Below are 16772 nucleotides of genomic sequence, written 5' to 3'. Positions count from 1 at the left end.
TTTGGGAAGTATGATGTTCCTGAATTGGTAATGTAATTTTTTTGATGTTGATAAATGATAAGTACGTCACGACTTATCAAACAACTGGGTTCATCTTTAGGTTTCCATATTATAAAAGCTTTCATGCTCTTTGTTGTTTAAAGTGTGAACTTTTTGTTTCAAATAAACACATGAATGACATATTGGTCTTGTGATTTGGGCATACTTTGATTTTGCAAGATGTTCTTATCAAGAAATACAAGAGAGCAAAAAGAAACTTGGAAATTTTGGATAGTTTTGGAGCTCAACTATTACATGGGGTTGATTCGACCAAAATGAAACTTGATGCTTATCTTCGAATGCGAAAGTTTGACCGGATAGTATATAATTTCCCACATGCCGGTTTTCTAGGGAAAGAAAGTGATCACTTGGTCATCATGTAAGCTTCCTTTTACTCCAAATCTTATAAGTTAACTATTCAAACATATACATCTGGCTTTTCATTAGGGCCTAAATTCTAGTCTCTAGAGGGATATGTAAATCACCCATTTGGTGGTGTTGCTTGTAGGATGCATAGAAGTTTGGTTCGTGGGTTTTTCAGGAACGCAAGTGGCATGTTGCGTCGGAATGGTGAAGTTCATGTAACCCACAAGACTGCATGCCCGTACTACTGTTGGAACATCAAAGAATTAGCAACCCAATATTGCTTAACATTGCTTGAATGTGTCAAGTTCAAGATTAAGGATTATCCTGGTTACAAAAACAAAAGAGGAGATGGTAGGAATCCCGACCACCCATTTCCTCTAGGGAAGTGCAGTACTTTCAAGTTTATATTGTCTTCAAAAGCCAAGAAATTAAGCACCTCAAAGCATAGAAACCCTCAACAACCTCAAGAGATTCCATTACAAAGAGCAAATGAAAGGTTTGCGATGAATCCTTTCCCAGTTATGATGAACAAGGAATGCTTTCGGGTTTTCAAGGAGTATTTTAATCATGCATGTTCGAGCTCTGGGGAATCTCATGACAATCTTCCCTATCGTGATCAGGACATGCTAAAAATTGGGTATGAAAGATACAATGCCGAAAATAATGGAAAACCTTTGGATGGTTATGTATGTCTTGTAGAAGAACTCCGAAAGGTTAGTAGACAGAGGGTAGCATTCTTGCGAAACTGGTTGCTGGAAATTGCTCACCAGTACTTGTCGGTTCAGGTTCGACCCGAGAAAAGGTTAGCTTGACTTCTTATTTGATATGCAAGAAATGTAAATACAGTTAATTATTTGCTGGAAAATGATCACCATGTCTAATTTATTTTGTTGACTTGATATGCAAAGAAAAAGTAAATAAATGATCACCATGTCTAATCATGTAGTATAGTAGGAAAAGCAAATATTTTTCATGATTTGATGTGCAGCCATCCGGCCAGGCGTCAGGCGATGTAACGCTCTGGCTATAGTACTATAGTAGTATAGTTCCACCTAGACCCCTTCAATTTTTAGAATTACCCTTTGAATTATATACTTTTAAGTTTAAATCATTAACACGCTTCATTATTTTGTTATAAAATAATTAATAAAGTTTATTATTAATTATCATTATAGAAATAAAGTAAAAAAAAGTTATAAAACATAAAATAAATAAAAAACCAAGAACTAACTATCCGTCACACTTTTATTCAACAATCTGATAAACGGTAGTACAATCATAAAGATGGTCGGTATGCTCTAAGTATGAGCAGGACCGGAGATTTTTTTGGTATGGTACCGCATAGGAAGAAACAACGATGTTTCTGCCTTCCCCATCCCAATCTTCCTCTCTCACCTTTCTCCTTAATCGGCAAAAGGTTCCGTTGATGCCTTCCTCTTTCCTCACATGTAATCTTCTTTCCCTCCCAAAAGGTGCATCATTAGGGATGCAAATGGATCGGGATTCCTTGCTATCCACGGGGACCGGAACCGAACGGATCTGGGATTCCCTGCCCTAGCAGTTAATGGATCCGGGATGGGGCAGGGACGGGCATATCACTATCTGTCCGTTTAAAACCTTATATATATATATATATATATATATATATATATATATTCAAAAATCAGTTGTAATTAACTACTATTCAATGGAGATTTCAATTTACAAAATTTTGGAACACTGAACTGTCGAAATATGCCACTTTGTATAAGAGATTGCAATCAAGTTATTATTTATACTTTTAAAATAAAGGGGAACACCTTTAGTTTCCCAATGTAAGATTCAAAGACTTCAACTTCCTGACCATCGAAAACCGTAAAGAAACACGAAATCTCAATGAACAGTTCTTTAGATCCACAGATGTTGTTTTCAAAAGAATTAGTTTTGTCATCCAGAAAGGCCTAGCAGCGTAGCTTGTTGCTCGTTTGCCTTCCATCGATATGTATTACCTATATTAATCAATATATATTCCAAAATAATAATAATAATATTCTAAACCTAGGTATGAACTCTCACACACAAGATTAAAGTAATCTATCTGATCTATATCAATAAACAAAAACAAGAAGGTAATATGTATATCATAATGATATAGCAAATGATATATAGCAAGACTAACTACAGCAGAGGTTGAAGTTGAGAGAAATATGGTTTTTTCTTGCAATTCGAAACGAGATTAATTATGTGATGTCAAAGAAGGTGTTTTTAATAGGTGAACACATTTCTCCAGTAGTCCTTCAAATCTTGTGACTTTGCATCTTTAGTCCTTAAATGCTTCCACTTTTAACCCTCCGATCCTTGATAAACCAGCATTGTCCAACTAGCTTTATTCTACTTGCTTCCTTACATTTTCAGTCCAATACTACAAAAAGATCAACACAAATTATTATCTGACATTTTTCTAGGTCAAGATTGGGAAGTATTCTCTTTATATTTTAAAGGAAAAATGACTTGCGAGGATAATTATCTTTTCGTCTTGTTCACGTTTAGGTAACTTCATTTTCTTTTTTGTACATATTTGACCATTTAATAAGTTAAATGGTCAAATATGTACAAAAAGAGAAAGTTGTCTAAATGTGAACAAACTTTTTTTTACAAATTTCTTAAGATCTTATATAATTTCTTACATTTTTTTTTATAAGTTTTTCTAATATAATGTTTTAAACTTTGCTTATAATTTTTCTTAAAATTTTTTGTATATTTTCATGTAATTTTAATACAAGTACTTTTAAACCAAATATTTTATAAATGTTTTAAATTTTTCTTACAAGTTTTTAATTTTTTTTTTTACATTTTCATACAATTTTTTTAAAACTTTAATACATTTAGTCTAAACTTTCTTTTCCAACATTTTTAAAGTGTTTCACAGATTTTGTATGACAATTTAATATTTTTTTATAACATTTAAAAATATTTTCGTTAAATACTAGTTTAAAACATTATATTAAAAAAACTAACAGTTTATAAACTTCTAATTAAAAAGTATTAAAAAGTTGGAATAATTTTAAAACATTTACATTATATAGATTTTTTTTGTTTTTTTATTTGCTAAGTAATATTTTCTTTTTATTTTCTTAAAAGATCATCCATACTTATTGTTACATATTTAATTTATTTAATTTTATTGTTAGATACTATTTACTTTAAAAATATTGTATATGCTTAAAAACAAAAGAAAAAAAAAATATAAGAGGCTATATAAAATATTTCACAAAACAAAAACATATTTATTAATTAAAAAGTAAAGTTTAAAATTGATCAATATTTAATTAATATTTAGAAAATTATGGATATTTTAAAAATAACGTTTGAAAAAAATAATACAAACAAATATGAAAACTAAAATCGCTATTAAAAGTGAGGAATGATTTATCATGGTAATTAAATTTTCGTTTTGTTCACATGTAGGCAACTTGTTTTTGTACACATTTAACTATTTAACTTGTTAATTTGTTCACATATTACCATGGTCACCTGCTATAGCCGATGACAATGGCAATATGTGAACACATATAACAAGTTAAATGGTCAAATGTGCACACAAATAAAGAAGTTACATAAATATGAACAAAACAATAAAGATGATTACCGTTGCAAGTCATTTTCCCTATTTTAACATCCCCCTCAATCTTGGCATTGAAAAATTTCAAGCATATTTAGCCCTTTTATTTATGTTATATTTGACAACCCGACTGTGACTTAGTAAAACAAAAGTGCAACAGAAAGTAATAAAATGACAATTTGATATTGAGGTGATGATGATGACGATGATCATAACCATGCTTTGCTATCCCATCATTTTTCAATCTGTAGGTAAGATAAAGACAAAAAAAATCACATGTTAGGACATAAAAAAACATATAATCAACAAGTTAGCTCCGATTAACAGTCATTGATAATCTTGGGTTACAAGCTTGTGAATATGTTCCTTTTTTGTTGATACTCATTTGCTTGAATATTTGACAAATGATCAGAAAACATTACGACGAGACCAAATCCATTAAACACTAGTTTTAGAAACCATCTCAAGACCTAACAAAACAGCCACCTACATGACACTAAACATCAGTAAGTGAGTCAACTACTTAAGAAAGGCAAAAAAAAGACATTCCCAAAAAACAACATGAATGTTCAATTTCACGATAGCATCGAACCCCTAATATTTATTTAACCACTAAAAATATACTTTGCATCATTGTGATCACAACCAGTTTTATATCTCAAATGATTAAGAAACAATTACATGCCTACTTGCACTCTTTGCAAATTTAGGCACTGTACAACCCATGAGTTTTACAAAAAAAAAAGTGGCATTTTCTTTTGCATTTACTGTACTAACAGTAAATTGTTCATTTCAGAACGATTACAAATGGGAATAAAGATTTGATTAAATCAAGAATTTAAAATTGTATAATGAAACATGTAACAACAACCAAGCCATGGAAAACTTCTAATTGACAAAAGAATTTATAATTCTACAATCAGAAGAAGAAACAAGGTCATAGAACCTCTGACAACCTCAAGGATTTTGAACAATATATTTACTGACTCTTAAATATAACTTGGTTACCACTATAATAAAACATAAATGTTTATTGGTGACCAATACAACAAACAAACCAGTAAATAAACAACACGAATACACAATAGAACCTATTGATAAAACTTTTAACCAAACATAAGCTGATCAAGAATTTGAATCACAGACTAAGACAAGTCAAGATCTAAACCAACAAAATATATTCTATTATACTTGTTTTAGAAACAATGATCTAAACTTAGATCTCACAAAACTATACGGAATTAGACCCAAACAATGATCTAAAGCATAGTATACGAAAAAAAACAAAACTTATTTTGCTAGTTTTAACAAAAGAGGACCTAAGTTAGCCCCTTACCATACAAATTTAGATCCACAACAGGATCTAAAACAGGGTAAGAACAATAAATTATTGCAATGATTACAACAAACACACAACATCAGTCAGAAAAGTTCTTAGAAACTTGACAAGACATGATTATTAGTAAAAAACAGTTATAACCTGCCAAACAATCTAACAAGACTGAGTAGAAACAAAACACTATTCCAAAAAAGTACTATATGGTAGAAATACCAATCAACCGGTAAAAGTTTCAAAATGTCTCAACGACAACAAAAAGATTATCAATTAAGAAACTGAGGAATAACCTCAAACCCATTGAGTAAACCTGACACCAACACTTAGAAGGCAACACACCACATCTAATCAAGCCAATAAGTAAGTCTACCCACACATTTACACACTTAATGACACGAAATCAAACAATTTTACAAAAAACATCATGCCATCACAATCAAGCAGACGATCAAAACTATGCATCTTCGAATGCGAAAGTTTGACCGGATAGTATATAATTTCCCACATGCCGGTTTTCTAGGGAAAGAAAGTGATCACTTGGTCATCATGTAAGCTTCCTTTTACTCCAAATCTTATAAGTTAACTATTCAAACATATACATCTGGCTTTTCATTAGGGCCTAAATTCTAGTCTCTAGAGGGATATGTAAATCACCCATTTGGTGGTGTTGCTTGTAGGATGCATAGAAGTTTGGTTCGTGGGTTTTTCAGGAACGCAAGTGGCATGTTGCGTCGGAATGGTGAAGTTCATGTAACCCACAAGACTGCATGCCCGTACTACTGTTGGAACATCAAAGAATTAGCAACCCAATATTGCTTAACATTGCTTGAATGTGTCAAGTTCAAGATTAAGGATTATCCTGGTTACAAAAACAAAAGAGGAGATGGTAGGAATCCCGACCACCCATTTCCTCTAGGGAAGTGCAGTACTTTCAAGTTTATATTGTCTTCAAAAGCCAAGAAATTAAGCACCTCAAAGCATAGAAACCCTCAACAACCTCAAGAGATTCCATTACAAAGAGCAAATGAAAGGTTTGCGATGAATCCTTTCCCAGTTATGATGAACAAGGAATGCTTTCGGGTTTTCAAGGAGTATTTTAATCATGCATGTTCGAGCTCTGGGGAATCTCATGACAATCTTCCCTATCGTGATCAGGACATGCTAAAAATTGGGTATGAAAGATACAATGCCGAAAATAATGGAAAACCTTTGGATGGTTATGTATGTCTTGTAGAAGAACTCCGAAAGGTTAGTAGACAGAGGGTAGCATTCTTGCGAAACTGGTTGCTGGAAATTGCTCACCAGTACTTGTCGGTTCAGGTTCGACCCGAGAAAAGGTTAGCTTGACTTCTTATTTGATATGCAAGAAATGTAAATACAGTTAATTATTTGCTGGAAAATGATCACCATGTCTAATTTATTTTGTTGACTTGATATGCAAAGAAAAAGTAAATAAATGATCACCATGTCTAATCATGTAGTATAGTAGGAAAAACAAATATTTTTCATGATTTGATGTGCAGCCATCCGGCCAGGCGTCAGGCGATGTAACGCTCTGGCTATAGTACTATAGTAGTATAGTTCCACCTAGACCCCTTCAATTTTTAGAATTACCCTTTGAATTATATACTTTTAAGTTTAAATCATTAACACGCTTCATTATTTTGTTATAAAATAATTAATAAAGTTTATTATTAATTATCATTATAGAAATAAAGTAAAAAAAAGTTATAAAACATAAAATAAATAAAAAACCAAGAACTAACTATCCGTCACACTTTTATTCAACAATCTGATAAACGGTAGTACAATCATAAAGATGGTCGGTATGCTCTAAGTATGAGCAGGACCGGAGATTTTTTTGGTATGGTACCGCATAGGAAGAAACAACGATGTTTCTGCCTTCCCCATCCCAATCTTCCTCTCTCACCTTTCTCCTTAATCGGCAAAAGGTTCCGTTGATGCCTTCCTCTTTCCTCACATGTAATCTTCTTTCCCTCCCAAAAGGTGCATCATTAGGGATGCAAATGGATCGGGATTCCTTGCTATCCACGGGGACCGGAACCGAACGGATCTGGGATTCCCTGCCCTAGCAGTTAATGGATCCGGGATGGGGCAGGGACGGGCATATCACTATCTGTCCGTTTAAAACCTTATATATATATATATATATATATATATATATATATATATATATATATATATATATATTCAAAAATCAGTTGTAATTAACTACTATTCAATGGAGATTTCAATTTACAAAATTTTGGAACACTGAACTGTCGAAATATGCCACTTTGTATAAGAGATTGCAATCAAGTTATTATTTATACTTTTAAAATAAAGGGGAACACCTTTAGTTTCCCAATGTAAGATTCAAAGACTTCAACTTCCTGACCATCGAAAACCGTAAAGAAACACGAAATCTCAATGAACAGTTCTTTAGATCCACAGATGTTGTTTTCAAAAGAATTAGTTTTGTCATCCAGAAAGGCCTAGCAGCGTAGCTTGTTGCTCGTTTGCCTTCCATCGATATGTATTACCTATATTAATCAATATATATTCCAAAATAATAATAATAATATTCTAAACCTAGGTATGAACTCTCACACACAAGATTAAAGTAATCTATCTGATCTATATCAATAAACAAAAACAAGAAGGTAATATGTATATCATAATGATATAGCAAATGATATATAGCAAGACTAACTACAGCAGAGGTTGAAGTTGAGAGAAATATGGTTTTTTCTTGCAATTCGAAACGAGATTAATTATGTGATGTCAAAGAAGGTGTTTTTAATAGGTGAACACATTTCTCCAGTAGTCCTTCAAATCTTGTGACTTTGCATCTTTAGTCCTTAAGTGCTTCCACTTTTAACCCTCCGATCCTTGATAAACCAGCATTGTCCAACTAGCTTTATTCTACTTGCTTCCTTACATTTTCAGTCCAATACTACAAAAAGATCAACACAAATTATTATCTGACATTTTTCTAGGTCAAGATTGGGAAGTATTCTCTTTATATTTTAAAGGAAAAATGACTTGCGAGGATAATTATCTTTTCGTCTTGTTCACGTTTAGGTAACTTCATTTTCTTTTTTGTACATATTTGACCATTTAATAAGTTAAATGGTCAAATATGTACAAAAAGAGAAAGTTGTCTAAATGTGAACAAACTTTTTTTTACAAATTTCTTAAGATCTTATATAATTTCTTACATTTTTTTTTATAAGTTTTTCTAATATAATGTTTTAAACTTTGCTTATAATTTTTCTTAAAATTTTTTGTATATTTTCATGTAATTTTAATACAAGTACTTTTAAACCAAATATTTTATAAATGTTTTAAATTTTTCTTACAAGTTTTTAATTTTTTTTTTTACATTTTCATACAATTTTTTTAAAACTTTAATACATTTAGTCTAAACTTTCTTTTCCAACATTTTTAAAGTGTTTCACAGATTTTGTATGACAATTTAATATTTTTTTATAACATTTAAAAATATTTTCGTTAAATACTAGTTTAAAACATTATATTAAAAAAACTAACAGTTTATAAACTTCTAATTAAAAAGTATTAAAAAGTTGGAATAATTTTAAAACATTTACATTATATAGATTTTTTTTGTTTTTTTATTTGCTAAGTAATATTTTCTTTTTATTTTCTTAAAAGATCATCCATACTTATTGTTACATATTTAATTTATTTAATTTTATTGTTAGATACTATTTACTTTAAAAATATTGTATATGCTTAAAAACAAAAGAAAAAAAAAATATAAGAGGCTATATAAAATATTTCACAAAACAAAAACATATTTATTAATTAAAAAGTAAAGTTTAAAATTGATCAATATTTAATTAATATTTAGAAAATTATGGATATTTTAAAAATAACGTTTGAAAAAAATAATACAAACAAATATGAAAACTAAAATCGCTATTAAAAGTGAGGAATGATTTATCATGGTAATTAAATTTTCGTTTTGTTCACATGTAGGCAACTTGTTTTTGTACACATTTAACTATTTAACTTGTTAATTTGTTCACATATTACCATGGTCACCTGCTATAGCCGATGACAATGGCAATATGTGAACACATATAACAAGTTAAATGGTCAAATGTGCACACAAATAAAGAAGTTACATAAATATGAACAAAACAATAAAGATGATTACCGTTGCAAGTCATTTTCCCTATTTTAACATCCCCCTCAATCTTGGCATTGAAAAATTTCAAGCATATTTAGCCCTTTTATTTATGTTATATTTGACAACCCGACTGTGACTTAGTAAAACAAAAGTGCAACAGAAAGTAATAAAATGACAATTTGATATTGAGGTGATGATGATGACGATGATCATAACCATGCTTTGCTATCCCATCATTTTTCAATCTGTAGGTAAGATAAAGACAAAAAAAATCACATGTTAGGACATAAAAAAACATATAATCAACAAGTTAGCTCCGATTAACAGTCATTGATAATCTTGGGTTACAAGCTTGTGAATATGTTCCTTTTTTGTTGATACTCATTTGCTTGAATATTTGACAAATGATCAGAAAACATTACGACGAGACCAAATCCATTAAACACTAGTTTTAGAAACCATCTCAAGACCTAACAAAACAGCCACCTACATGACACTAAACATCAGTAAGTGAGTCAACTACTTAAGAAAGGCAAAAAAAAGACATTCCCAAAAAACAACATGAATGTTCAATTTCACGATAGCATCGAACCCCTAATATTTATTTAACCACTAAAAATATACTTTGCATCATTGTGATCACAACCAGTTTTATATCTCAAATGATTAAGAAACAATTACATGCCTACTTGCACTCTTTGCAAATTTAGGCACTGTACAACCCATGAGTTTTACAAAAAAAAAAGTGGCATTTTCTTTTGCATTTACTGTACTAACAGTAAATTGTTCATTTCAGAACGATTACAAATGGGAATAAAGATTTGATTAAATCAAGAATTTAAAATTGTATAATGAAACATGTAACAACAACCAAGCCATGGAAAACTTCTAATTGACAAAAGAATTTATAATTCTACAATCAGAAGAAGAAACAAGGTCATAGAACCTCTGACAACCTCAAGGATTTTGAACAATATATTTACTGACTCTTAAATATAACTTGGTTACCACTATAATAAAACATAAATGTTTATTGGTGACCAATACAACAAACAAACCAGTAAATAAACAACACGAATACACAATAGAACCTATTGATAAAACTTTTAACCAAACATAAGCTGATCAAGAATTTGAATCACAGACTAAGACAAGTCAAGATCTAAACCAACAAAATATATTCTATTATACTTGTTTTAGAAACAATGATCTAAACTTAGATCTCACAAAACTATACGGAATTAGACCCAAACAATGATCTAAAGCATAGTATACGAAAAAAAACAAAACTTATTTTGCTAGTTTTAACAAAAGAGGACCTAAGTTAGCCCCTTACCATACAAATTTAGATCCACAACAGGATCTAAAACAGGGTAAGAACAATAAATTATTGCAATGATTACAACAAACACACAACATCAGTCAGAAAAGTTCTTAGAAACTTGACAAGACATGATTATTAGTAAAAAACAGTTATAACCTGCCAAACAATCTAACAAGACTGAGTAGAAACAAAACACTATTCCAAAAAAGTACTATATGGTAGAAATACCAATCAACCGGTAAAAGTTTCAAAATGTCTCAACGACAACAAAAAGATTATCAATTAAGAAACTGAGGAATAACCTCAAACCCATTGAGTAAACCTGACACCAACACTTAGAAGGCAACACACCACATCTAATCAAGCCAATAAGTAAGTCTACCCACACATTTACACACTTAATGACACGAAATCAAACAATTTTACAAAAAACATCATGCCATCACAATCAAGCAGACGATCAAAACTATGCATGTTAAGAAGTAGAAATATCAACAACCACTACGTTTGATATATACTAATGAAGATTACAAATGAACAGCATATGGTCAAGATAGAACATTTATCAAGAGGCTTTTAAAACTTTTCATTGTAAGCAAAATATAGTATAAACGACTGATGACATTAAGATGTTCCTTAAATTGTAATATCAATTGATGGCTTCTAACAAGAAAAAAACATATATACATCAACAACACCAAAAAAAACATAGATAAAGACCTCCATTTAACTTGATCGTGTTCATTATAATGACATGATTTATCACGTAGAAAAAGAATCTTCTGATAGACTTTTAAATACCAACATAGACACCTTGCACATAAAGAGCCCCTTGTTATAGGCCAAGAAGAAGTTCAACACTCTTGTTGAACGCCTTGCTACAACAAAGGGCAGTTAAAGAGAACATAAAGCTGGCAAGCCACAACCAGACAACCACCTGTTAGTTGGTCGCTTGACTCTTCTTACCAAAACAATATTAGTAATAAAATATAAACAAGAAGTATTTACACCGATTAGATACAAACTAGTTTTTAAAAAACTTGTTGGAAATCACGCCCTAAAAAACAAACAATATACGATCCTCTTATTTTAATACGTGAGATAAGATGAGAAATTGATTAGAAAATGTATGTAACTAAAAAAACGGCTACTCATATTTCCAGAAAGTAAAAGGCTCTTTATAGCCTACATAAACTAATGGAACTAAACCCAATAAGAAAAGAACAACCCACGTTTCCTTTTTTGTAACTCCTCACCTAATCTTCTAAATGACCCAAACTACAAACTACTTGGTCCACATGATCCATTAAACTTAAGACCCACTACCATTTATTTAATTAACAAAATAAAATAAATACTAAATTAAAACTTGAATAATCTATCAAGATTAAGCCTAAAATTCACCCCCTTAATCTTGATTCGTTTCTTCATCAAAGTAATGTCGGTTCTTCATCCTCGATCAAGTTTGCTTCTTTATCATTGTCTTTGTCATTCCACTTTGTGCACTCATAACTAAAGTGTCCAAAGTCTCCACAATTTGTAACGTCCCAAAAACTCAGAACCAAATTTTTTTGTTTTTTATATTAAATAAAACATTAACCAAACGTGTTTATCAAAACCATAGGGAAATCATAGTGTATCCATAATCATCCAAAATACATCAGAGTCAAATAAGTGAAAAGTCATGGTGTGTGCGATGCGATCATCTCGAGCTCTTCCCCTTCGATCCGGAAGTACTTGAAACATAAACTAGAAACTGTAAGCACAAAGCTTAGTGAGTTCCCCAAAATATTGCATACCATACATATATGCCACCTTAAGGCTGTGCCGGGTATATTTCACCCCCGAGTCTATTTCAACTCATATGTCAGCACAAGGATGTACCAGGTTTATTTCACCCATGGGTCTATTTCACCCCTAGTCTATTTCAACTCATATGTCAGCACAAGGCTGTACCGGGTCTATTTCACCCCGCATACATATAGCAAACAGACACACATGCATACAATACATACAATCCCTAGTGTCCTACAGTATAGTGAGCAAACTCACCTTAGTCTGTTGTCATTCAAATAGATGCTCGAGGTGCTACACCAGAGGATCCCCACACTAACCAATCAAATAAAACCCTAATTAATAATCAAGTCATAAACCATAATCAGGACTTAATTAACTAATCCCGACTCCCCAGGGTAAAAACCATTTTACCTTTCCCTCAGTTGGCCCAAAAGCAGCGACCCAAAGTCAAAGGCATAAATGCCCAATAATGGCCCAATTCCTAAAGGACACTAAAAGACCAATATGGGCCCAAATCCAAGAAGGCCCAAGGCTTAACAGTGGCCCAAAATCAAAAAGACTTGTGGCCCAACAAGGGCCCAAAACCCTAAAGCCCAACGGCGGCCCAAAAGTCAAAAGTCCGCCTGGTCGCGAACGCTAAGCGTTCCCCTAGTGCGCCTGACTACACCGAGTCGGGGATCCAAACGCGTACGCACCCATTAAGCACTTAATCCTTGCTACCAAACTTCCATATTTCAGATCCAAACCTTGGGGAACGTCTTAATCCATAAAGTCCATAACTTGGAGCCTTTGCATGGCTTAAATGGACCCAAACCTAGATTTAACATCCTACTTTCACCAAATGGACATATACGCATGCATGGTTGATCCTAAACCATCAATATGCTAACTTTATGGACTAGGGAACTCAGCAACATCAATAGGAGCAACTCATAACTTCTGGAGTAGTAAAATCCCACTAGATCTCATTCATGGGGCCAAAAAGTGACCAAAACTCCACAATAACTAGATCAAAGCATAAAATGAGCAAGGTCAAAGCTTTATACCTCAATGAAGCTGGAAATGATGAGTGAAATCTAGATCTACAAGCTCCTCCTTGATCAAAACTCCTTCTCCAAGTTTCTTCTTCTTCTAGGTTCACCAAACACCCACTAAAACACACACAAAGGGGGTTAAATCTCTCTAGATGAGCTAGGCTTTCGAAATGGGACTCAAAAGGGCAATGGAGTCTGGGAAATGAGAAAACCTTGGCACAAAGGTTGCTTAAATAGTGCCCAACCCCTAAAATTAGGGTTTTTCCCCTTATTACGAACGCCCAGCGTACGCACCCTCTTTCCAAAAATTACAATAATGCCCCTAATGACCAAAATTGCAAACTAATTACACACCAAGGGTCCAAAATGAAAAATACCTTGAATCGGGTGTTATAAATCTACCCCACTTGAATTAGACTTCGTCCTAGAAGTCTGCTGCCGCAAATAACTCGGGGTAATGCTCCCTCATCTCGTCCTCAGGCTTCCACGTCCACTCTGAACCCTTCCGGTGTCACCATCGCACCTTCACAAGATCCACAACCTTGTTTCGCAGAGTCTTCGTCCTCCTATCAAGGATCAACATTGGTCTCTCTATATAATTTAGGCGGCCATCCACATGAATGTCATCCAATGGAACCTCTACGGAATCGTCAACCAAACATTTCCGCAGTTGAGAGACATGAAAAGTGTTATGGATCTGAGTGAGCTCCGCTGGCAGATCTAAACGATACACAACCCTACCCACTCGGGCTAACTCCCTGAAAGGACCGATATATATGGGGACCAACTTACTCCGCTTCCTGAATCGGATGACACGTTTCCAAGGTGACACCTTTAGGAGCACCATGTCCCTAACCTGGAACTCCAAGTCTGACCGGCGTCTATCTGCATAACTCTTCTATCGGTTGTGTGCTATCTGAAGTCTGCCATGAACCTGCTGAATCAACTCTGTCGTCTTGAGTACTACCTCTGTACTCCCCATGACCCGCTGACCGACCTCACCCCAACATATCGGGGTCCTACACTTCCGCCCGTAGAGAATCTCAAAAGGCGGTCGATCAATGTTGGTGTGATAACTGTTGTTATATGAAAATTCCCCTAAAGGAAGATACGTATCCCAACTACCGGCAAAATCCAGAACACATGCCTGTAGCATGTCCTCCAAATTCTGGTTATTCTGTTCGCTCTGACCATCAGTCTGCGAGTGGAAAGCTGTGCTGAAATGCAGATGGGTACCCAACTCCTCGGGGAATCTCTTCCAAAACCTGGAAGTAAACCAAACATCCTATCACAGACCACAGAAATTGGCATTCCATGTCGTGCCACCACCTCCTGAATGTAGATATCGGCCAACTTCTCTACCAAAATACTCTCCTGGTGTAACATCTATAAAATTCATGAAAAATTTAAACTTTTAAAAACAATCCACAAATCATCATTGTTTACAATTTAGTTTTCAAAACATGTTTAATATTAGAGTTTTTCCCAAAATCATAAATCAAAACACGAGGAGGTGCACGATCACGCCTTTGCCTTCCCGCGATCATCTGAGGTACCTGAAACATAACGCAAAACTGAAAGCCCAAAGCTTAGTGAGTTTCCCCCAAAGTACCAACACAACACATAATCATAATAATAAAAACAAACAACATGCATACAAAGCTTTCAGTCTGACTGGAACACCCTACCGACCTACAGTCTATCTGGTATGCTCACATAACCTTTTGCATGATTGGTACGCCTCACCGGGCCTTCAGCCTATCTGGAACGTTCTCTGGGCCTTCGGCCTGACTGGTACGTGCTACTAGCCTGTAGTCTATCCGAGACGCCCTGGGTCTCTTGGCCTTGAGCACATAGCAGGATCGCCTCAACCCAACACACCATTACATATCATCATATACCATATCAAACCCTAGCTAGCATATACAGACAGTCATACAGATCTAACTGATCACTAAACATAACATCATCCTATATACCAGGATCCAGATCTAACAGATCACTACAACATACAACATGTGATAAACCAGGATATCAATCCAAAAGGGTCGGCCTTGGTGCCTTCGACCCAAAAGTAAAGTGAGGAAAACTCACCTCACAAACTGAACAGGACTGATGAGGCCCGACTTCGATTCTCATCTCTCTAAACGATACCTATTTCCACCAAATGACCAATTCCATTAAAATCCCATAATAGCCAAAATGCCCTTAAGGTCAACTTGGTCAAACTTGGTCAAAGTCAACTGGTCAAACCCACTAAGTCAATCAAGTCAGCCCAGCCGAGTCAACTCAACCGAATCAACTCAACAAGGCTGACCCATGCGAGTACGCGTGGCATACTCCGGAGGTACATTTAGCGTACGCGAGGCCTCACATAGGCCACCATCGGGGTGGTTGACCAAGTATGCGGGGCATACTCCCATTTACACGGGGCATAATCTCGCAACCCCAAAATCTTCATTAAGTGCTTAATGGCTTAAGCACTCAAGCCCATATTTCAGATCCACGGTCCAAATGCACCCTAGAGTCATAACGTTTCCAACTTTATGACTTTCCAAGTCCACAATGTAACAACCCAATTTTTCAAAAGAAAATTTTCATTTTTAAATAGTCAAAACGCTTTTCCATAAACCATGAAATCTCAATACAATTGTTTTCAAATTCATATCCATAACAATATTATTTCTAAACATTAGAGTGTCCCATAAAAATGCCTCAGAGAGTGCACGTCGCACCATCAAGCCTTGCCCTTGCCCTTGGGCTCAGACGTACTTGAAACAAATCCACAAACTGTAAGTTAATGCTTAGTGAGTCCCCCAGAGCATACCCACACACAATCTACATAACACATATCATATTAGCTATAAAAGCTATCTCTACTATATAAGCGATGCATACAACATATAAGGAAGCCATGGAAACCCTCCAAGGTCTTACACCTAGTGTCACTGGAACCCCCACGTGGTCTTACTACCTGCCATGGGAACCCACACATGGTTTTCCTACCAAACAAATATCATACAAGTTAATTATGCAATTATACTAGGATGTCATGGAAAACCTCCAAGGTCTTAGACCAAATGCCACGGGAACCCCCACATGGTCTTAGTCTACTGCCA

The sequence above is a fragment of the Lactuca virosa genome, chromosome 7, assembly GCF_052849685.1.
Source record: "Lactuca virosa cultivar CGN04683 chromosome 7, Lactuca_virosa_CGN04683_v6, whole genome shotgun sequence".
Classification (NCBI taxonomy): domain Eukaryota; kingdom Viridiplantae; phylum Streptophyta; class Magnoliopsida; order Asterales; family Asteraceae; genus Lactuca; species Lactuca virosa.
Note: the sequence above shows the minus strand (reverse complement) of the source record.